The sequence below is a fragment of the Vicia villosa genome, linkage group LG2 (genome assembly GCF_029867415.1).
Source record: "Vicia villosa cultivar HV-30 ecotype Madison, WI linkage group LG2, Vvil1.0, whole genome shotgun sequence".
NCBI lineage: Eukaryota > Viridiplantae > Streptophyta > Magnoliopsida > Fabales > Fabaceae > Vicia > Vicia villosa.
The window spans coordinates 226,660,528-226,683,640 of record NC_081181.1 but is presented as its reverse complement, the minus strand read 5'-3'; the positions used below and the strand labels follow the sequence as shown (position 1 = coordinate 226,683,640).

Sequence of the window (23,113 nt, the reverse complement as noted above, 5' to 3'; positions counted from 1 at the left end):
TCCAGTCGAGGTAAAAGTATTTTCTTGAGAACAATATCACCTTCTTTGTAAGTTAGAGGACGGACCTTTTTATCAAATGCTTTTTTCATCCTTTTCTGATAGAGTTGCCCATGACACAAAGCTGTCAGTCGCTTTTCTTCAACGAGATTAAGCTGATAAAAACGAGTTTTTACCCATTCCGATTCTTCTAACTTTGTGTCAGTTATGACTCTCAATGAAGGAATCTCCACTTCGATGGGGAGGACTGCTTCCATACCATAAACCAGGGAGAATAGGGTTGCCCCTGTGGATGTGCGCACCGAGGTTCTGTAGCCGTGTAGGGCGAAGGGAAGCATTTCGTGCCAATCCTTGTATGTTTTCACCATCTTTTGTATTATCTTTTTGATATTTTTATTTGCAGCTTCGATAGCGCCGTTCATTTTAGGCCTGTATGGTGAAGAATTGTGGTGTTCAATCTTGAACTCCTCGCACAGCTCCCTCATCATGTTGTTGTTTAGATTCGACCCATTGTCGGTGATAATCCTGTTTGGAACCCCATACCGACATATGATGTTATGCTTGATGAACCGAGTGACTACTTGTCTCGTCACGTTGGTGTAAGAAGCAGCTTCAACCCATTTGGTGAAATAATCTATGGCAACCAATATGAATCGGTGTCTGTTGGAAGCTTTCGGTTCGATCATCCCTATCATGTCAATCCCCCACATTGCAAACGGCCACGGTGAACTCAGAACGTTCAACGGATTTGGCGGTACATGTACTTTGTCAGCGTAAATCTGGCACTTGTGACATGTTCTTGCATATTGGAAACAGTCAGCTTCCATTGTTAACCAGTAATACCCTGCTCGTAGTATTTTCCTAGCCATTGAGTGTCCATTTGCATGAGTTCCGAAGGTTCCCTCGTGTACTTCTCTGATAATCTCCTTGGCCTCATTTTTATCCACACACCTTAGTAACACCGAGTCGTAATTTCGTTTGTATAGGATATTTCCGCTCAGGAAGAACTTAACCGCCAATCTCCTTAGTGTCTTTTTATCAATCGTAGAGGCGTTCTCCGGGTATTCTTGTTTCTCCAAGTACCTTTTGATATCGTGGTACCATGATTTGTTGTCAGATTGCTCCTCGATTGTGAGACAATAAGCCGGCTCATCAAAGTGTCTAACCGTTATCCGTGGTTCGTGGTTTGGCCAGGTCACTTTGAACATAGAGGAAAGTGTCGCTAATGCGTCAGCCATTTGATTTTCTTCCCTTGGGATATGAGTAAAAGTGATTGTCTCAAACTCAGCCATTAACTCCAGTATAAGGTCTCGATATGGGATTATCTTTGAATCTCGAGTATCCCATTCTTTATTGACCTTGTGGATTACCAGTGCTGAATCCCCGTACACCTCAAGTAGTTTAATCCTCAGGTCTATTGCGGCTTCTAACCCCAATATGCATGCTTCGTATTCTGCAATGTTGTTGGTGCAGTCAAAGCACAGTCTTGCAGTAAAAGGTAAGTGACGATTGTCAGGAGATGTTAAGACTGCTCCTATACCGTGTCCATATGCATTTGAGGCTCCATCGAACGTAAGTGTCCATACCAAGCCCGGTTTGGGTCCTTCGTCGGGTCCTGGTATTTCGTAGTCTCTTACTAGCATGATGTCCTCATCGGGGAAGTCGAACTTCATAGACTGATATTCTTCGATGGGTCGGTGAGCTAGATGTTCTGCCAGTACACTCCCTTTTATTGCCTTTTGAGTGACGTATTGTATGTCGTATTCTGACAAAAACATTTGCCATCTTGCGATTCTCCCCGTGAGGGCTTGTTTTTCGAACACGTATTTCAAAGGATCCATCCTCGATATCAGCCATGTGGAATGGTTCAACATATATTGCCTTAGACGTTTGGAGGCCCATGCTAGGGCACAACATGTCTTTTCCAATGGTGAATACCGAGATTCGCAATCCTTGAATTTCTTACTAAGGTAATAAACAGCGTGATCTTTTCTGCCTGTTTCATCTTGTTGCCCCAGTACACACCCCATAGATCTTTCGAGAACTGTGAGGTACATGATCAGCGGTCTTCCTGGCACGGGAGGTAAGAGTATCGGTGGTTCTTGTAAGTAGTTCTTTATAGTTTCGAAGGCTACTTGACAATCGTCATTCCACTTGATAGGTTGATCTTTCCTGAGCAGCTTGAATATAGGCTCACATGTAGCCGTCAGATGTGAAATAAACCTTGAGATGTAATTCAATCGACCCAAGAATCCACGTACTTCCTTTTCTGTCCTTGGAACAGGCATTGCTTGTATAGCCTTTACTTTGTCGGGATCAACCTCTATGCCTCGTTGGCTTACAATGAATCCCAATAGCTTTCCTGACCTTACACCAAATGTACACTTGTTCGGGTTTAACCTCAGCTTGAACTTCTTTAAGCGCTCGAATAACTTATGTAGGTGTGTGATATGCTCTTCTTCTGTGCAAGACTTGGCAATCATGTCGTCTACATATACTTCGACCTCCTTGTGAATCATATCATGGAATAGTGTGACCATGGCTCTTTGATATATTGCCCCTGCGTTTCGCAACCCAAAAGGCATTACTTTGTAGCAGAAGGTGCCCCAGGATGTCATGAAGGTTGTCTTTTCTATATCCTCGGGAGCCATCTTAATCTGTTTATATCCGGAGAACCCATCCGTGAAGGAAAACACCGAAGCTTGCGTTGTATTATCCACCAAGACATCTATGTGTGGTAGTGGAAAATCGTCTTTTGGACTTGCTTTGTTTAGATCCCTGTAATCCACACACATGCGCACCTTCCCATCTTTCTTAGGAACTGGCACTATGTTGGCAATCCATGGTGGATAGTCAACAACAGCAAGAAACCCGGCGTCAAACTGTTTGAGCACTTCTTCCCTGATTTTACTATCCATATTCGGTCGAACTCTTCTGCGCTTCTGCCTGACAGGTGCACATCCTTCTTAGAGAGGTAACCAGTGTACCACGATATCCATATCCAACCCCGGCATGTCACGGTATGACCAAGCAAATATCTCTGCATACTCGTGGAGTAGCTTAATTAGCGTCGCTTTCACATCCTCGTTCAGTGTTGCCCCAATCTTGATGTTTTTAGGTTCTTCGTCTGTACCCAAGTTTATGGTTTCAATGGCTTCCTGAGGAGGGAGCATGCTTTTGGATTCCTTGTCCATTAACCTTGACAACTCTTCCGGAAGTTCATCGTCTTCCTCATCCCCTTCTTCGGACTGATTAGCGAGAGCCTCGAGTTTATATAGAGTTTCAGCAGTATTATTACCGGTAGTGTTAGAAGGTGATCTGCACATGTTTTTATGTTTTATTTTCAGTATGCAGATATGATTGTGCTTTTGTGTGCGAAATTTATTTGTCATTTTTGAAAAGAAAAGAAATAAATGCGAGAAAAGACGATGTTTTCGATACCAAATGCAAAGACAAATTTTATTAATAAACTTTAAACTCTGAAAGTAAATGGGGCCCTTACAAACAAACTTTATGCTTCGGGAGAGGCATGAGCGTTACTGTTTTTTTTTAATACGAAAGGAAATAAAACACAAAAAGCAAATTACTTCGAAATGAAAACTATCTCCGATATCCCCAAACTTGTCCAATTCTGCAGCTGTTCTCCTGGCCTGATCTCTCGGATGAAGTTGGACGTTCCTTCCTGAGAATCCTTGTTGGACACCATAGCCACATGTTCATACCCGCCGGTCACAAAAGTCTGCATAATTGGGGGGAATCGTTGTTCCTCCTTCTCAGTGCTTGTGATCTTTGATGATTGGTATCCTAACCCCAGGCGATCTTTCTTCTCCAAGACCTCTGGTAGCTTGCCCCAGCCCTCCATATCCGTGTCTTGTAGATCTTTCCAAGATGTTACCGCCCTTCGCATCTTCTCCACAGGCAGCGTAACAGCAGTTTAAATTTCCAGCGCTTGGAATGCAGTAGCCAAATGCTCCTTCTCCAGCCTCGATATATCTGTATGAATTCAGGTTGCTGACAAATATATCCTCTTCTCCATTAACGGTCACTATGGAGTTCCCATCCACAAATTTTAATTTCTGATGGAGGGTGGAGGTGACTGCCCCAGCTGCGTGAATCCAAGGACGCCCTAGTAGGCAGGTATAAGCTGGTTCAATCTCCATCACTTGGAAATTGATGCAGAAGGTGTGAGGACCAACTATAACAGGAAGGTCCACTTCTCCAAACACCGGACTCTGTGATCCATCGAAAGCCTTAACCACTAGACGACTTGGCCTAACCACAAGTCCCTCCAAGGCTATTTTGTCAAGTGTAGCTTTTGGCATCACATTTAACGATGAACCTGTGTCAATCAAAACTCTAGCCAGATGAGCCTTTCCACATTGTATGGAGATATGCAAGGCTTTGTTGTGTGTCTTTCCTTGTGGAGGCAACTCATTATCACTGAAACACAGGCATGCCCCAGCAGTTAAATTAGCCACCATCCCATCGAATTGATTGACTGTGATGTCCTTAGTTACATGGGCGGCATTCAGAATCTTCATCAAGGCATCTCGATGCCTCTCGGAGTGTATCAGTAGTGATAAGAGTGATATTTTAGATGGTGTCTGTTGCAACTGATCTACCACCCTATAGTCACTCTTTATGATTAAAGCAAGAAACTCCTCAGCATCCTTGTTAGTAGCTTCTTTATCCTTGGCCTCAGCCTCGTTATTCGGTCTCATAACAGCTTGGTCACCAGATTGTGTCAAATTTTCATTAGACGTTGGTTGTGCTTGTGCAGTTTTGAATATGCGCCCACTACGGGTCATGCCCCCAGGTCCAACAATGCTCGACACAGCAGTATTGGTATCAGCCTCGTACTCCCATGGTACTGCTTTCATCTTGTCCAAAGGATATGGTTCTTTGATTGGGATGATCTTAGTGCGCTCTTGCGTAGGTATCATCAATGGTGGTCTAGAGCACGGGATGATTAATGTCTTTCTTGCCCCTTGAGTGGGTATCATTAAAGGCTCGTTTCTTTCCACCATAGCTACATACTCTTCCTCAGGATGTTCCTTCAGCTGAATCAACCCTTGGTCCATGAGCCTCTGCAAAGTGTCTTTAAAAGCCTCGTTATGTTCTAGGATAAACCCCTTTATAAGAAGATACCTCTTAAGTGCATCTATGGGGGAGTTCCTTTGTTGAACCAACTCTTGCTCATTGACGACTTCTATCCACAATAACTTCCAACCCCAAAATATGATTTCAAATGCCTTAATCAAGCTTTCATCCATTATGAGATATATGTGAGAGAGCGATGCTGGCAATCGCTAGAACCTCCACTTCAAACAAGGTGAAGAGGATCATAACCCCTAAACCTTTTTAAATAGGGAGGTGCATGTAGAAGTAGGGATTAGCCGAGTCAACTAGGACAGCCATATTAACCATTTTTTTCTTAGCACACACCTAAAAAATAACACCATCCTCGTAGTCAGAGTTGGAAAATCTGATTTATCATCGAAAGGCAACAACCATCCCTATATTGGTGTATAGGGTCACAAAAGCTTTGCTATTTGAGTATTTAATGGCCATAACTAACATAATTTTCTAAGAGTTTCCTAATAAAGAACATGAAGAAAGATATTCATTTTTGCTAGCAGAATTACTAGTTCGCTCGTAACTCCTCAATACATATAAATCTAAGAGCATTTAGTTAATGGAACCATCCCCTTATAATTAGGAACATAAGGGAGTTACGAGAGAAGTATTAGTTCTCCGAGTAATAATGAATCTATTTCTTCCTATTATTTACCAAGAAACTCCCAACAAATGATGGTGGCTACGAATGTTAAATACTCAAATACCGAAGATTTTATGATCATTTACACCAGTGAGGAGGGGTTATTGTCTTTCAGCGATAAATCAGTTTTTTCCAGATCTTACCATAAGGAAAATGTTATTTGAGAGATGAGAGTTGAGAAAGAAAGGTTCTTGATTTTATCCTGATGTAAAAGCTCAACTTGGTTCGAGATCAGCCTGGTGTAAAATCTCGGTTCGATTTGTGGTCAGCCCGTGTAAAACCCCAACTCGATTCATAGGACAGCCAGTTCCAAACTCCACATTGGTTTGAGATAAGTCTATATAAAATATTGCTTTAGCTTGGGTACTAACCGCTCGAATATTTATTCGTGTTTGGAAGGAAGACTAACTGCTTCAATCCATTGTCCATTGTTTGGATCGAAGTTAACCTAAAACTTCCTTTATCCTTGTATAGGGGGGACCATGGGCTTAACCCTCTAAAAGCTCATAAGGATTATTTGATACTCTCAAGATCAAGTCTTGGAGAGAGGATTAAGTTTCTACATTTATACCGAGCCTCTTTAAATCCAAGTATCATCTCTTTTGCCTTATCTTTTACTTTCTGCATATTTTCTTACTTTGATTTTCTGCTGTAATATTCAAACATTTTCTTGAAAATGGTTTTGAACTTTGATTTAGAAAGATATTTTATTTTACATTTTCATTTTTCAAACCTCCCACAATTCACCCACCTTTTATGTATGTAGTCACATGTTCAACAAGTGGTATCATAGCCTAAATCTTATTTAAAGAATAATTGTCTCTGGTGGAGGATGACTTCTAACACTATTTCTAACAAGAGATCTTTCCTAAACACGCCTCCGTCGTTCAATGGTGATAGGTTTAAACTATGGAAATTTAGATTTAAAATATTTATTCAAATTTTAATTTTTAACTGTGGAAAACGATAATTAATGCTTCATTCATCCCTACTCACCACATAAATGGAGAAGTAGTAGTTAAACTCGATTTCCTTTGGACCTTGGAGGAAAAGATAAAGTTTGAAATTGATTTCAAAACTAATAATTTTTTAGTTATATCTTTATATGATAATCAATTCCTTTATGTTTACAATTGCAAAGGTGCTAAGGAAATGTCAAACATTCTTTAGATGATATATGGAGTTTCTCCAAGTATTTAACAAGAGCAAATGAACACACGAGACGAAGAAGATGAATGTTTTATTTGTAAGTGTTTCTCTAAATTTAGAAATTTTATAAATAGTATTAGAACATTTGTCACTAACAAATATCTAAGAGCTAAGAATTGGAAATCGGATCCAATCCTAAATCAAGACATGTGAGTGGTTATGACCTTTAGGAAAAATCAAATAGAAATAAATTGTAGAGAAATTGAACGAATTAGTTCAATTACTTAAATATGAATGCATAAACTCAAAATTTGAAGATTCCTCATCAACTTCATCAAAATTCTACAAGGCAACTTCTGTGATTTCCTTCTTAATAACTGTCTCAATAGTCGAACAATCTTCGGAGAATTCAACATCAAGTAAAGGAACTTCATCTCCAAGAGGATGTGAAGAAGAAAAAACCTCATCTAGTGGAATATTCGAGAGAAAAGGAGAGAATAAATCCTCTAAAAATGATGGAAAGTCAACCTCAAGAAGAACTTTCAAAGAATCTTCTTCCAACGAATATGATGAAGTCTGCTTGAAAGTGTCTCACGAAGATGACCATGGGATAACAAAGTTATAATACAATTTTTCGTATAAATTAAGTGCTAAGTTAATTCAATAAAATGTAACTTAGACCTTAAGAATTATCTTGAGTTTTTAGAAAAGATCAATGGAGGGATTAAGTTCGAAATAACTAATATTAGAAACTTGGATGGAACATATGATACATGTGTCTCAATGTAAAAGGAAGTAACAAAGTTGCATGAAACCCTAAGTAAATTTACAAAGGAGAGAGAAAACATTGACTTGATTCTATCAAGTTAAAGACCTTCCTTAAATAAAACTGGATTAGGGTTTAAATCTGGTAGATCACATAGTAGATAACCAAATAGGAACTACCAACGCATTGGGACCCGTGAAAATTTGGGTACCAGAGGTGAAACACTAACATGTTTTTGCAAGGATGCTTTTTAGCTTTTATGAAGCCTTAACACATTAAATGAAGCTATGAAAAGAAAATATTATATACCCTTGAGTACAAAATATTTTTCAATAATTAAGCTTATAATCGAAGGATGTGCGTTGAGTGTGTATATCAATAATCATGATCAAAGCAAGTTTCTATTGAGGATGGACTTGATATCTATGAACTATGATGATCTATTAACATCTTAGTAGGATGAAAAGATAAGTCTATGGTAGAAATATCTATCTCGTGGTTTAACCAACTCTGGTATCCAATAATCTATAGAGAAGGACATGCCACATTATGTTGGTGTTCTCTCGGAAGGGGAAGTTTTGTCACGGTTACTTGATAATCAAGGTAGTAAACTATCTTAAAGGTTGAATGATCGGAAAAATCCGATTAATCCATTAAAATAGTGCATTCAATATTTTCTCATCAATTTAAAACATTTTTTGCTAACCAAAAAGATGATATTTCTCGTGTTTCTCTAAAAAGGGTGCAAATAAGCAGACCATGTAACACCCGTATATTTTAATTTTTAATTTAAATGGAAATTTAATTAATAATTAGAATTATAGGTGGTTGTGGGAATTAATTGGAAAAGGATGGTTTATGGTGTTGGGCCAAGTGTGATGTTAAGGAATGAGGGGGTGTTATGTTAGTAAAAGTTTTATTCCAATTAAAAGGTTATTTTATAAAATAATAAGGAATTGGGAATAAGAAAAGGAACGTGAAAAGCAGAGCAGAGGAGATGAGGGATTGGGAAGCTGGTACGTGAAGAGGAGCAATGGAGGGAGAGAACCAATCAAGAACCTTTGGCTAAGGTAAGGGGGGACTCTCCGGTTATCATCTATTATCGTGTTCTTGGATAATAATATTGATTAGGGATGTTGTTGAGTCAATTGGATTATATGATAGATTTAGGGATTTAGTCGAATTGTATGATGTTTGATCCCTATGTTTGAATCCATGATACCTATGTTGTTTTGGTCCCAATTGGTGCGTGATTGATGTATTATGAGGTGCTTTTCGTGTTGTTGGTGCATTCGATTTCCCTAGGTTCGTACTGGTATGAATTGGGTGAGTTTGGAATGTGTAGAATGCTGTTTTCTGCAGGTTGGGGTTTCTGAAATCGCCGGTTCGCGCCGCGTGCACAGGGTTGGCGCCGCGAACAGGTGGGCAGAATGACAGGAAATTGTGATACGCACAGGTCGCGCCGCGTACCTGTGTTGGCGCCGCGAAGGCGTACATGTTTGATCGTATCGCGCCGCGTGCATAGGTTGGCGCCGCGAACGTGTTTGTGTGCTTCAGGTCGCACCGCGAAGTCTTGGTTGCGCCGCGTGCTGTAGCGTTAGTTGTTTTCTTGAAAAGTTAAATGATGTGTAACTTTCGAACCGTAGGCCTGTTTTTAGTGCCGTTTCGAGCACGATGAATCTTATGAGATAGCCTATGTTTTAAATGATGGAATGAGGCGTGAATCCAATTATTTTTAAATATGATTTTATTTCTTGGTGATTGATGTATTGTACATATATGTGATGAGGTATGTTAAACACATGCTATGTTGAAATATTAATCATGTGACGATCTGTTTAATTGGATGATGTATTGTTGACATATATGATGAAATGTGACAATATATGATGTTGTTTTGAAAACATTACGATGTGATGATTGTTGAGAACTATATGATGATGATTGATGAATTGTGAATATTAATATGCTGTTAATATTAATATGTTGATTGTGGTGAATGCATGTGAATGATTGAATGATGCTTGGACATGTACATACTTGTTTGTGATGATATTGGTGGGATGAAATGAGACGATGTTAAGCATCGGATCGGTGATGATATCAGTATGTGATATGTGTGCATTCATTCATAAATCATTTACATTGGATCCCGTTGATGAGTGGATCGTTGGTGACTAATTCCCATTGTGCGGAGATTAGTAAGCAGTCATCGTGTGCCCATGGGGGTGTGAGCGATGAGGTTAGTCGTGTGCCCATGTGGGGTGGGAGCGACTTGAAGGGCAGTATCGCGGAGAGAAGTCCTGTGAATATGATTCACGAATTTTGGTACCACATGCATAGTGTCAGTTCATACATATGCATACGTTTATAACATGATTGGAAGTATTCCAGTGTTATAAATATTGATGATGTGTTGGTTGTGTGTTTGTGTTGAAATAATGTTGAGTATGCTTATCTGTTTGAAAGATGTGTTTTGTTGACGTTTGTGTAAATGATGGATGTTCCTGATAATCTGAATATGATGAAATTGGGTGAATGATATAACTATGATGTGTTGTTATTTAAGATGCAATAACATTTGTTAACTGTGATGAGACTCACCCTTACTGTTGACATTTTCAGATTGAGGATAGCTGCTTTCGACTTGGTGAGGATTAGCTCATAAGTCAGTGTATTAGTGTAGCGTCAGGTGTCATGCTCTGATATTGTAACACTGGGAGAACGTTAGATTAGAGTTTTATGATGATACTCTATCGTGTTGTTATTGTATTAGATTATGTGGGATATTGCATAGATGATGTTATGCTTATCCGTATGATGAATTTTCCGCTGTGTAAACATGAGATGTGTATGTATTATGACATATTGTTTCTTAGTGAAAGCATGACAATGAATTTATGATAATTTGTTTTAAATTGAATTGTGGCACCCTTGTTTTCATGTTTTACTCTGAAAATTATTTTATAAATTTCCGTGGGGTTTAGAAGGGTGTTACAATAGTGGTATCAGAGCAGGTCGGTCCGTCCGGCCAGTTGTCGAGTCAGTTGAGTTGCACGACGGTTGTATACTGTCGGTGTATTATTCCTTGGTACGCGACATGTGAGTGAATCACTGTCGGTACTTGGTTGTTTGTGCAGGTGTTGGATTGAAACAAGTGGGGGAGAAGCTTCACTTCTCGGTTATGTTTCAGTTGTAAGATGATTGATTCAGTGGGCTGTTGTTGGAAACAGTGCGAGCGTTGTCGGAGTTTGTTGTTTCCCGAGTTGAAGGTGACTTGAAATTAAGACTTCACTGGGAATTGAGTTGGAACATCTTGAAAGAAGATGATTAGAGGTAATTGACAGTTATTGTAAGAGAAGGAAATTGGAAAGTTGCGATGTGTCAGCTCTACTGGTGTACTACGAAGATGTCAGTTGAGTAGCCTTGCGTCTCGGAAGAGGTTCAGTTACGAGTTTGCAAAGAGGATTGCTGTCGTAATGTTCCAGAAATCGCACTTCGGCGAAAGGATATGTTGCTGAAGTCATAAGAATGTTTGGAAGTGAAGAGATACGATAAGGGGCTGTTTGGAATGTGATAGAGTTGAAGAGAATGAGTTTTGGAGAGAGATTTTCGTAAGCAAAACGCAGGAAAATTGCTGAATAGCTGCGGAACTTCGAAAATTCATAACTGGAGTTCTGGACACCCGAATTGAGTTCCGTTTGAAGCGTCGGAAAGCTAACGAGATGAACTTTGTTATAAAAAAAATGGTTGCAACAGCTGTAAGATAATTAATTGTGACAGGATTACGTTGGCAAGAGGTGAAGTTACGGTTACTCTTGTTCTTATAACTAGACTTGTTTATTGGTACTGCACGGGATGTCAGTGTCAGTGTTGAATGGATCGAAGGAATAATTAGAAGGTTTGTTGAGGAGTAATTTTAAGAAATTGAATTTACCAATTGAGGAGTTTTGGATATATCGTATAGAGTGTCGCTGCATGATGTCAGTGTTGCATTTTTCGGGCAATGATTGGAAAATTCATATCTTGGGTTCCGAGTGTCGGATTAATGTGCCGTTTGAACCTACGAGGAGGAGGGATTGTGTTCTAATTTATGGAAGAGTTATAAATACGGTAGAGTGACCCTATGAGGAGAGGTTCTGAAGTCGGTTATAGAAGCGTGAAACTTGTTGAATAAGAATGCCTACTACCGCGATTGTTTGAAACGACGTGGAGTAGAACATGTTGTTGATGAATAAGTCGATGAGATGTTCGGTCACAAAGATGATTTGAATACCGATGGATTTTAGTGAATGAGTAAATTAGTAGTAAAGATGGGACAGACTTTAGAACCCTTGGAATCGTATTTGTGATGGCAAGGTAACGATAAGTATAAAAGAAGGATTGTAGGGAATTTCTAACATTGTTGACGTGAGGGAGACTTTGTTGAGATTCCGAGTGGAATGATAATTGGACGTGAAGGATGTAATAGAATTTGGATTAAAACCACGAGTTATGAATGTTGTCTTGGTCTTGCAGGCTAATTGTATGGTTCAAAATTCGAAGTGTTTAGTGATCATAAGAGTTGAAGTACCTCTTTGATCAGAAAGGGCTTAATATGAGGCAGTAGAGATGATTAGAATATATTTTGGATTAGGATTTTGGTTTGAATTACCATCCTAATGAGGAAAATGTTGTGCTATTGTGTTGCGTAAGAAATCTTTAAAATGTCGGTGCTAATGATGTAATGAGGTTGAGTGATTGGATTTGTGTTCTGATGTTTTGAGCTTCGGAAGAATATTCTAGAAGAAGGACACCGTAGTGGATTATTGAACTATGACGATGTTAATGAGTTTGGGTGCAAACTCAGAAAAGGACACTGTTATGTAGTAACAACGGTTTATGCTTAAATATGATTTTTAACTATCTATTGACAAATTGAGGACTTGATCACCCTTAATCTCTTGTTGGTAGTAGACGGAAATCATATAAATGAGATGAACTTGTTTTGTTACCTTAATGGTATAAGATGTGATGAATAATAAGCCGTGAGAATAATCACTCACTATGTTGTGTGAACTTATGAAGAAGTGAATATGAAAGAGTGCAACATGGTGGATGATGACTTAAGATGGGTAATCAGAGTCGCGCAGCGAAAGTGTGATGAGGAGTAGTGTTATGAGTACTACTCGCGGGAAGTAAGGAATTAATATGTCGGAAGCCTACATAGAGAATATGTATTGATCTATATGTTGGATTTAGAATTCAGTGGATGTAAGGATGTCGTGTCGGAGAATTATAACTCTTTTGAATAATTGCCGAGATGATGAATATGTTATTACGGTTGTACGTAGTTAACGAGTATGTATTCGGCGAAATTAAAACGAAGAGTTGATGCTTTATGACGTGTAATAATTTTGTGTTGTTGACAAGGGGTTATTGTAGATTCCAGATATAATGAGGAATTATACTCTATGAAGGGAGAAATTGATTTAATTCTTAGAAAGAGCGAAACTCAATTTGAGTTGTTGTAAGAAATGGCGTATTGATGCTGATGAGTGTAACTATAATTACTTGTGTGTACTTATTCTGATGGTTAGGATGTTTAAATAGAGGAAGTAAATCAGGAATTGGTTTTCATTGGATGCGAGTAAGGATTTCTAAGTGGTAGATTAGTACCATGAATGATGAAGAATGATTCTTGAAACGAATGAGTAAAGAGAGTCGGAATCAGGTAAAACTCAGAAATCTATTTGGTATAGATGATTGTGATGAGTAATCAGAGTATTGCGAAAGAAGCGGAATGTAAAGTACTTGATAATTGATGGTGTGACTTAAGAGGAGTCAGATGATTGGAATTCAATGGTATAGGAATATGAGTATTGAGTTTCTTGAAGGAAGCGGTTGGTGAAAAGTGTAAGTATTACCTTATCGCTCAGATAGAAAAGCGTGTCTAAGGTTGGTATGTTTGGTAGAAGGGATCCATTACTGTATTGTTGATCAAGTGTGATCATACTATAAATTGTGTAATTGTATTACTCGTTTGTTGAGCGTATTGTATAGGTTGTACCTCAATGTTCTGTTGTTGTTAACCTTTTTGGAACTATAGCGAGTGGTATACTTTTGATGGTCAAATGCGACGCAAGAACTGGGATTTGAATGTATGAAACATGTTTCCTGTTGGTTATGTCAGATGGATTTTTGGGGATTGACTGATGGTAATGTTAATTGAGAGCTGGAGACTCAGGTAAAGGACTCTTATACGAGCTGGTTACTTGAGGTATGTTTTCGAGGACGAAAACTCTTTTAGTGGGGGAGAGTTGTAACACCCGTATATTTTAATTTTTAATTTAAATGGAAATTTAATTAATAATTAGAATTATAGGTGGTTGTGGGAATTAATTGGAAAAGGATGGTTTATGGTGTTGGGCCAAGTGTGATGTTAAGGAATGAGGGGGTGTTATGTTAGTAAAAGTTTTATTCCAATTAAAAGGTTATTTTATAAAATAATAAGGAATTGGGAATAAGAAAAGGAACGTGAAAAGCAGAGCAGAGGAGATGAGGGATTGGGAAGCTGGTACGTGAAGAGGAGCAATGGAGGGAGAGAACCAATCAAGAACCTTTGGCTAAGGTAAGGGGGGACTCTCCGGTTATCATCTATTATCGTGTTCTTGGATAATAATATTGATTAGGGATGTTGTTGAGTCAATTGGATTATATGATAGATTTAGGGATTTAGTCGAATTGTATGATGTTTGATCCCTATGTTTGAATCCATGATACCTATGTTGTTTTGGTCCCAATTGGTGCGTGATTGATGTATTATGAGGTGCTTTTCGTGTTGTTGGTGCATTCGATTTCCCTAGGTTCGTACTGGTATGAATTGGGTGAGTTTGGAATGTGTAGAATGCTGTTTTCTGCAGGTTGGGGTTTCTGAAATCGCCGGTTCGCGCCGCGTGCACAGGGTTGGCGCCGCGAACAGGTGGGCAGAATGACAGGAAATTGTGATACGCACAGGTCGCGCCGCGTACCTGTGTTGGCGCCGCGAAGGCGTACATGTTTGCTCGTATCGCGCCGCGTGCATAGGTTGGCGCCGCGAACGTGTTTGTGTGCTTCAGGTCGCGCCGCGAAGTCTTGGTTGCGCCGCGTGCTGTAGCGTTAGTTGTTTTCTTGAAAAGTTAAATGATGTGTAACTTTCGAACCGTAGGCCTGTTTTTAGTGCCGTTTCGAGCACGATGAATCTTATGAGATAGCCTATGTTTTAAATGATGGAATGAGGCGTGAATCCAATTATTTTTAAATATGATTTTATTTCTTGGTGATTGATGTATTGTACATATATGTGATGAGGTATGTTAAACACATGCTATGTTGAAATATTAATCATGTGACGATCTGTTTAATTGGATGATGTATTGTTGACATATATGATGAAATGTGACAATATATGATGTTGTTTTGAAAACATTACGATGTGATGATTGTTGAGAACTATATGATGATGATTGATGAATTGTGAATATTAATATGCTGTTAATATTAATATGTTGATTGTGGTGAATGCATGTGAATGATTGAATGATGCTTGGACATGTACATACTTGTTTGTGATGATATTGGTGGGATGAAATGAGACGATGTTAAGCATCGGATCGGTGATGATATCAGTATGTGATATGTGTGCATTCATTCATAAATCATTTACATTGGATCCCGTTGATGAGTGGATCGTTGGTGACTAATTCCCATTGTGCGGAGATTAGTAAGCAGTCATCGTGTGCCCATGGGGGTGTGAGCGATGAGGTTAGTCGTGTGCCCATGTGGGGTGGGAGCGACTTGAAGGGCAGTATCGCGGAGAGAAGTCCTGTGAATATGATTCACGAATTTTGGTACCACATGCATAGTGTCAGTTCATACATATGCATACGTTTATAACATGATTGGAAGTATTCCAGTGTTATAAATATTGATGATGTGTTGGTTGTGTGTTTGTGTTGAAATAATGTTGAGTATGCTTATCTGTTTGAAAGATGTGTTTTGTTGACGTTTGTGTAAATGATGGATGTTCCTGATAATCTGAATATGATGAAATTGGGTGAATGATATAACTATGATGTGTTGTTATTTAAGATGCAATAACATTTGTTAACTGTGATGAGACTCACCCTTACTGTTGACATTTTCAGATTGAGGATAGCTGCTTTCGACTTGGTGAGGATTAGCTCATAAGTCAGTGTATTAGTGTAGCGTCAGGTGTCATGCTCTGATATTGTAACACTGGGAGAACGTTAGATTAGAGTTTTATGATGATACTCTATCGTGTTGTTATTGTATTAGATTATGTGGGATATTGCATAGATGATGTTATGCTTATCCGTATGATGAATTTTCCGCTGTGTAAACATGAGATGTGTATGTATTATGACATATTGTTTCTTAGTGAAAGCATGACAATGAATTTATGATAATTTGTTTTAAATTGAATTGTGGCACCCTTGTTTTCATGTTTTACTCTGAAAATTATTTTATAAATTTCCGTGGGGTTTAGAAGGGTGTTACAGACCAGGAGTGCAAAAGGTGAGAAGGCCAACGAAGAATCTAGCACATGGCCCAAAAATCACTAAGGATGTTGAATTTCAAAATCCCAATCGATTAGGGCCATAAGCCAATCGATTTGATCACCTTGGCACTTCAATTTTCAAATCAAATTTGATAGAAAAGTTTCCTCAAGTCAACCAAATCCGTGCATTAATAGAAATTGCATAAGATCCTTGAAAATTTGATGACCAAATCGATTTAATCCTTAATGAAATCATTTGGATAACCTATTTTGGGAAGTTTTTTGGTTTTGATCTTCATTTGTCATAATCCTTAATGATTTTGTGCAAGTTTTATATGCCCAAAATTTCCAGAAGCTCTATTATAAATAGGTAACCCTTTTTCATCCTTTTGCATCTCATTTTTTTCTTGTATTCTTATGTGAGTCTCTCTTTACATAATAAGTATCATCATGGCCTCATCAAAATGCCTTCAATATGAAGATACCTCATAAAAAATATTTTTGCGAAGGGAATACTAGAAAGAACTCAAGAAAGAAAGATGATGACCAACCAAAAAGTGATTCGACCATCTTTTATGGAGGAAAGATTCATTAGGAGCTATAAATCATATATCCATATATGTCAAGGATCGTTAATAGAATTCTTCGCTAAGATACCTGATCAAAATTTTCTAAATCTTGTGAAAGAATTCTATTGAATTTTGATGATTGTTGGAACATCCTTGAGATCAACCGTAAAAGGAGTTGAAATAGATATCCATAAAGATCAGTTTAGAAGGATGTTTAAGTTGTCCTTCCATTGGGTAACCTACACCTACAAATGACTAATAAAGTTTAAAAAGTTTAAGTAATATATTGTCACTTGCTTCTTCATTATGAATCCCATGAAGGATAGGAAACTTCCTATTAAGGTAAGCTTCCTGAAACCAAAAGTTCATATTATTCACTACCTCCTTACAAGGATACTCCTCCCAAGGAACACCAACCTTGACATTATCATCTGGAATGAAGTCTTCCCTCTTTGGATTCTAACAAAAAAAGTTTCAAACTAATTGGGTTGAAGATATACTTCTTTTCATGAACCACTACAAACAAACCCGGACAACGAGACTTCTATATGAAGCTCTCATTACAAAAATCTTGGGTGCCTTTGAAATTGATACTATGAGAGAAGCAATGGAGTCATCAAATAACAAGATTGATTACTTCTCGCTCATAAAAATGAAGATTCACATCAAACATGTTTAGTTGAGACATTATTCAATATACAAAGAAGAAGAAGACTCAGAACAACCAGTCCCAGAAAACACATTAATAAACAATATCATAGAGACGTGTCAATAGAATGGAGTATGTAAGTTCTGTATTTTTAGAGTTGATATTAATTTTTGTAAAACAAATACTAGCTACAAGAATGGAATATAGTATGTCTGTATAAGAACAGGTACACGAGATGATGAAACATGTTGAGTTGAAGGTATTCAACATCTGGAACAACATGTCCTAGAAGATGTCAAGACTTGTTGCATTTGACATTGCGCCTGCTGAGTTGGATTCAAGAAGATTCAGTTTGATTTAAACAGATGCAGAATATTCAGAAGAGCATTATGCAAATCCTTATTGGCGTGGAATAAAAGGTAAAAAAGAATCGAGAAGAATATTGAATAATAAAGACTTTCTATAATTGGAGACAATTTAGAAAGATTTGATTGAAGACCTAATTTTTAGCAGTTGATTTTACTGAGTTGTAACAACAAATATGATACGATAAGAAGCCCAAATCTAGTTGGGAATAGGTTATAAATAGAACCATTGTAACCTAAGTTTAGAAGCCAGGCGAGAATATAAACTATGTAATCATTAGGGCTAGGTTAAGTGAACCTCCCGGGTTGTAGGAAGGTCACCGTAATCCTCGAAGCCTGTAGGTAAGAGGAGTGTGTATTGTTCTTGGAGGAAGCTTTGAAGTAACTCCAAGTTAGTGTTCATAGTCAAGAGTCTTGGCTAGGGATTATCATGGAAGTGTGTCTTCCAAACTGTTTGTCTGTGTGATCATAATGCATTGGGTATTAGGTCGTTGCTATAGCTCTTGGGACTGGCGAACTGTACAACATTATTGCGGTAATAGGAAGTGGAATGGGGATATTCCAGATCTATAGAGGATCTGGGTAGAAGGGTCATTGGGTAGGGATTTAGTGAGGGGTTATAAACCGGGATGTTTAGATCTGAATTAATACTTCTAATAGTGGACTTCATTCCTGGCTTGGTATGCCCCCAAAGTAGGTGTGTTTGTCACCGAGCTGGGTCGACAATTACTAGTGTCATTTATATTTCAGTTTGGTCTAAATCTGTGTATATACCTTGCTAATGTTTCTTGACAGATCACATGTCTCGACATCTCTCAAGATATATGGATCTATTATACCAAAATTTCAATTGGTATCAGAGCAGGCATCCTGTTCTGTCTCTGGATGAGATCCTGGGAGGATACTTTCTGGTTTGGCAAGGAAGGATTATAATGAAAAGATGTTTGAATGTCGTTTATTCACATTGATGTGTACATGGTCCCTTGAAGTGGGAGGATGGACTATGTTGAGCATCGAAAGTCGTGGTATATTTTGGTGTTGGTTTAATTTATTTTCAAACCTAAGGTTATGCTGCCAGTTCGGTGGGATGCAGTGATTAGGTACAAAATAGTGTGCCTAAAGGATGATGAAGAGCTGTTAAAGTAATTCCGTTGCATTCAAACCTGGTTTTCTTAGCATTAGAGTTTGGTCTCCTCAGGAACTGCACTCATGATCGGGCATGAACAAAGCTGGTTCAGTCGATTGATTAAGGTGGCCAACGATACTTGAGTTCTTGTTCTCAAGTCCACTCATAAAGACACCTTGGTATGGCTGATGGGTGCTTCTTCAAAGAACATGAAGAAAGAATTGAATCAAGTTATACTGGTTTCAAATAGAGTCCTCAAAATTCTTGATCTCATTCAGGAAGTAACTCTAAATCTGGCTACTCTTGGTGAAGCTAGGTCATCTGCATTGGAGCTGATCAAGGGATGTTGTTGATACAGTAATATCTTTAGGATCAAGGCCAACTATATATTCCAAGAAGAAGGAATACGTGTTCTATAGGATGTTAGAACATTACTTCAGCAGGTATGTAGGTACCAGTTGAAGAGCAGATGTGTTGGATGCTGAAAAAAATGTTATTTATAATGAGATCAACATCCCTTAGATTTAAAATCACTTTGCCCTTTCGAAGCATATTTTAAGGGGCTGTCTCGTTTGAGTTAGGAGTAAAACTTATAATCGCCCCTCATGGCTAAGCCTCACATGGTGTCTTCGACAACTCAAGGAGCAATAATCCAATGAAACCAATAAACATACAACATAATAGTGCAAAGCTCCTATAATGTGGCAAGATAACAAAAGCAAGGGCCCAAGAGGTTTACAAACTCATCTAACGAACTCTGTTATTTAAGCCTAGTACGAGATACTCGCCTTTACGAAGTATCGCCAGAGGGACTCGATTATTAAGTTTCGCTAGAGAGACTCGACTATTTAAGTATCTCCCAAGAGACTAGTTTTTATCAAGTCTTGTGTGAGGTACTCAACTTTCTAAGTCTCACCGGAGAGACTTTACAAAGTCTCGCCCGAGAGAGTTCATTTTCCCAGTCATGCCCAGAACGAAATTACCTTCTCCTAGATAAAATCACTTTGTCCTTTCCAATGCCTCATGATAGATGGACGATGTATTGAGATGATTTTATTGGGACATGGAAGGAATATTTCTAAAAGCCAGAAGCAAGACGAAAATTCCTCTCCAATCCCAATGTATGATGCTATTGTAGTTCTAGAATATGACAAATATGGTGAACACCCTTCGCCAATCAAGGATGACCCTCCCCTCATTCCTTGATAAGGACCGATCAAACATTTGACGACATAAAATTTACTAGCGCCCGCCTCCCTTTCCCTGAAGATTCTCCTGGTGACTACAGGGCCTCACAAGTTTTCTAACTTGATGGAAAATATAATGCTTATGGGCTTACTGATAAAGCAAATATTCAGTAAAAACGACGCCCAAGCCCTGGACGAGTTGAAGTCCAAACTCGCCATTTCCAAAGAAAATCTTTCCAAAGGGCGAGAGCTTGTGAGGCAGTTGGTCCAAGATCTGGATGGGTTGTGAGACACCCTTAAAAATGAGGCATAAGAAGAGAAAACTCTTATTCTTTCATAGAAGAGTCTAAAAGAGTACCTTGAGGTCACCTTGAGGGGATCGATTTCTCCAAACTTGTAAATTACTTTTCCCTTTCAATGCCTCGTGTTTGAGGAACTGTGTACTAGGATAATTTTATTGGACCCCTAGAAGGAATGTTTCTAAAAGCCACAAGCAAAATCAACTACATCAATATTAAGCGAGCACATGTTATTTAGTTTTGAATATGTTATATGAATTTATTTAAAATAATTTAGAATTATTTGTAAAATAGAAAGAATATAATAATTTGTATAACAAATTAAAAATTTAAAGAAAAAAGATATAATAGAATATAATTGTTACATGATTGATTTATTATTTTTAATAATAATAATAATAATAATAATAATAATAATAATAATAATAATAATGCAGATAGATTTAAATTAGACCCTTTTGGACTTTGATAGTAACAAAATTACGTAAAAGTTATAAATAAATTATTATGTAAATATCATGCAAAAATAAACAAGACCCATTTAAACTTTGTAATGTATATTTAAATAACAACTATAAGAAAAAAGTAATAAGATTTATTTTGTAACAAAAGATTTTTTAAATAATATAGGGTGAGATATTAAATTTAGTAGTCTATTATATTTTTACAAGTTATACTTTAAAATGATTATTATTATTATTATTATTGAAAGTAAATAGATTTAAAATTTACATTAAACATATTAAATAGTATTGATAAAAAGAAATGAATAAAATATAATTATAGTAATATACATCTTAATCGAGAAATACAACATTGAAATTATTGAGTGAGTTATGAGCAGAAAAAAGAAAAGCACAGGAAAATGTTATTATAATAAACATAAATAGAGGAAATAAGGGGATGAGATGGGATGGTATTGGTTTCAGCTGTTAATAAGGAATAAATGATGATTATAATACTACACCACAACTGCAACAACAAGAAGTCGTTGTAGTATAGTGGTAAGTATTCCCGCCTGTCACGCGGGTGACCCGGGTTCGATCCCCGGCAACGGCGCTTTTTTAATTCTTTTTTCCATCATTTCGTTTTACAACCTTAATGGGCCGGATTTTCAACTATTCTGGGCTCAATCGTTTTACAACCATACTGGGCCGGATTTTCAATTATTCTGGGCTCAATTTACTCTCTCCTTTCATTTGATACAAATAAACTACAACATTAAACAAAATTATACCCCTGTTCTTTATATATTAATGATAAATATGTTTCTACCTCTTTTCGTATATTTTAAAATTGTAATTATCAAATCATTTACGAACTATTATAAATGTATGGGTTTTGTAATAGATTAAAAGAAACTCATTTTATATTTTTTAAAATATGTTTTATGAAAAATTCTACAAAAATACTACTACTTATTTTAAACTAATTTTTAATATGCTAAAACAACCTTGGTTCATGAGCTTCCAAATTTTTAAACTTAGTTAATAATTTTTTTTAAATGAATATATATTCTTTCCGTTTTATTTTAGGTGTTTTCTTTTAGTTTTATGTATATTATAACGATAATTATGCGCATAATTTTTATTTATTTATTTATTCAAATACATTTATCAATAGAAAACTCATTGTCACCTCAAACAACTTTGACCTTGACAATAAAAATAAAAGTTTGTACACGTTGAATCTCATATTTATTTTTCAAGAGTATAATCCATACGAAATGACTAGAATTTTCTAAAGAAAGACTTAACTAGATGAGAAATTATTTCCTAAAAATTAGGACAAATAAATTTAACAAACAAGAAAGGTTGGCAAGACATGCCTTATACTTTTTCCTAGATGCTTATTACGGTCGGTTACACACATATTGTCGCGTCCACTTGAGATCAAGAGAAAACAACTTTCATCTATCATTGTGAGATGTTTTCTTACAAGAGGATGTCTTCCGAATTATGCAATGCCCTTGCGATTTTTCAAAGGTGTGTGACGTCCATGTTTTCTGATAATCTGGTATTGAATTTGAAAAATTGACATTTCATGGTGAGGGAGATAATTATTTTGGGTCATAATTTCTTATAACATGATCATATGAATGCCTACTATTAACTAGTTAGGAGTCGCCCTGTCCACACTATACCTATGCATTAAGTACTTGTTACTCAATGAGAGAGTTAACGGTTATCCAGGGCAGGGCCGGTCCTTTGAGTTTTGGTGCCTTGGGCGAATCAAAAGAGTGGTGCCCCTATAATTTTTTTTAACAAGAAATACATAAAGATAAAAGAAATAATTGGATAAAAAAACACATTTTCATTTGATATTGTCCACAAAGAATAGAAATATGGATCTTTCAATCAATGTTTATACTACATCAAAACATAAACCACTATAAAGAGACTTATTATTCTTCTTCTTGATCCGGTCTTTTTTCCTATAAAAAAATTGACCAAGCCTTTAAAATTATTTAAATATCATCCTCTTAGCATTTTTTTGTTGGAAAATCGTTAATAATTTGTTCATAATCAAGGTTCTTCAAAAAACTATTTTCAATTGAAATTTACGCATGACTATTTAGTCAATAATCCTCTATAATATATGCATGCATTAGGAAAACAATTAAAAGTCTTTGAAGAACTCAATATTATATAGTTTAATTTTGATTCAACTATTAACACTTCTCTAATA

The 23,113-nt window shown here is 37.2% G+C and overlaps 1 non-coding gene across 1 annotated transcript; it reads left to right on the top strand.

Annotated features, from left to right (window-relative positions):
* Positions 1–21,412: 21,412 nt before the first annotated feature.
* TRNAD-GUC (transfer RNA aspartic acid (anticodon GUC)) lies at positions 21,413–21,484 on the top strand. The gene has a single exon. It is a non-coding gene; the product is annotated as a tRNA-Asp (tRNA).
* Positions 21,485–23,113: the final 1,629 nt, after the last annotated feature.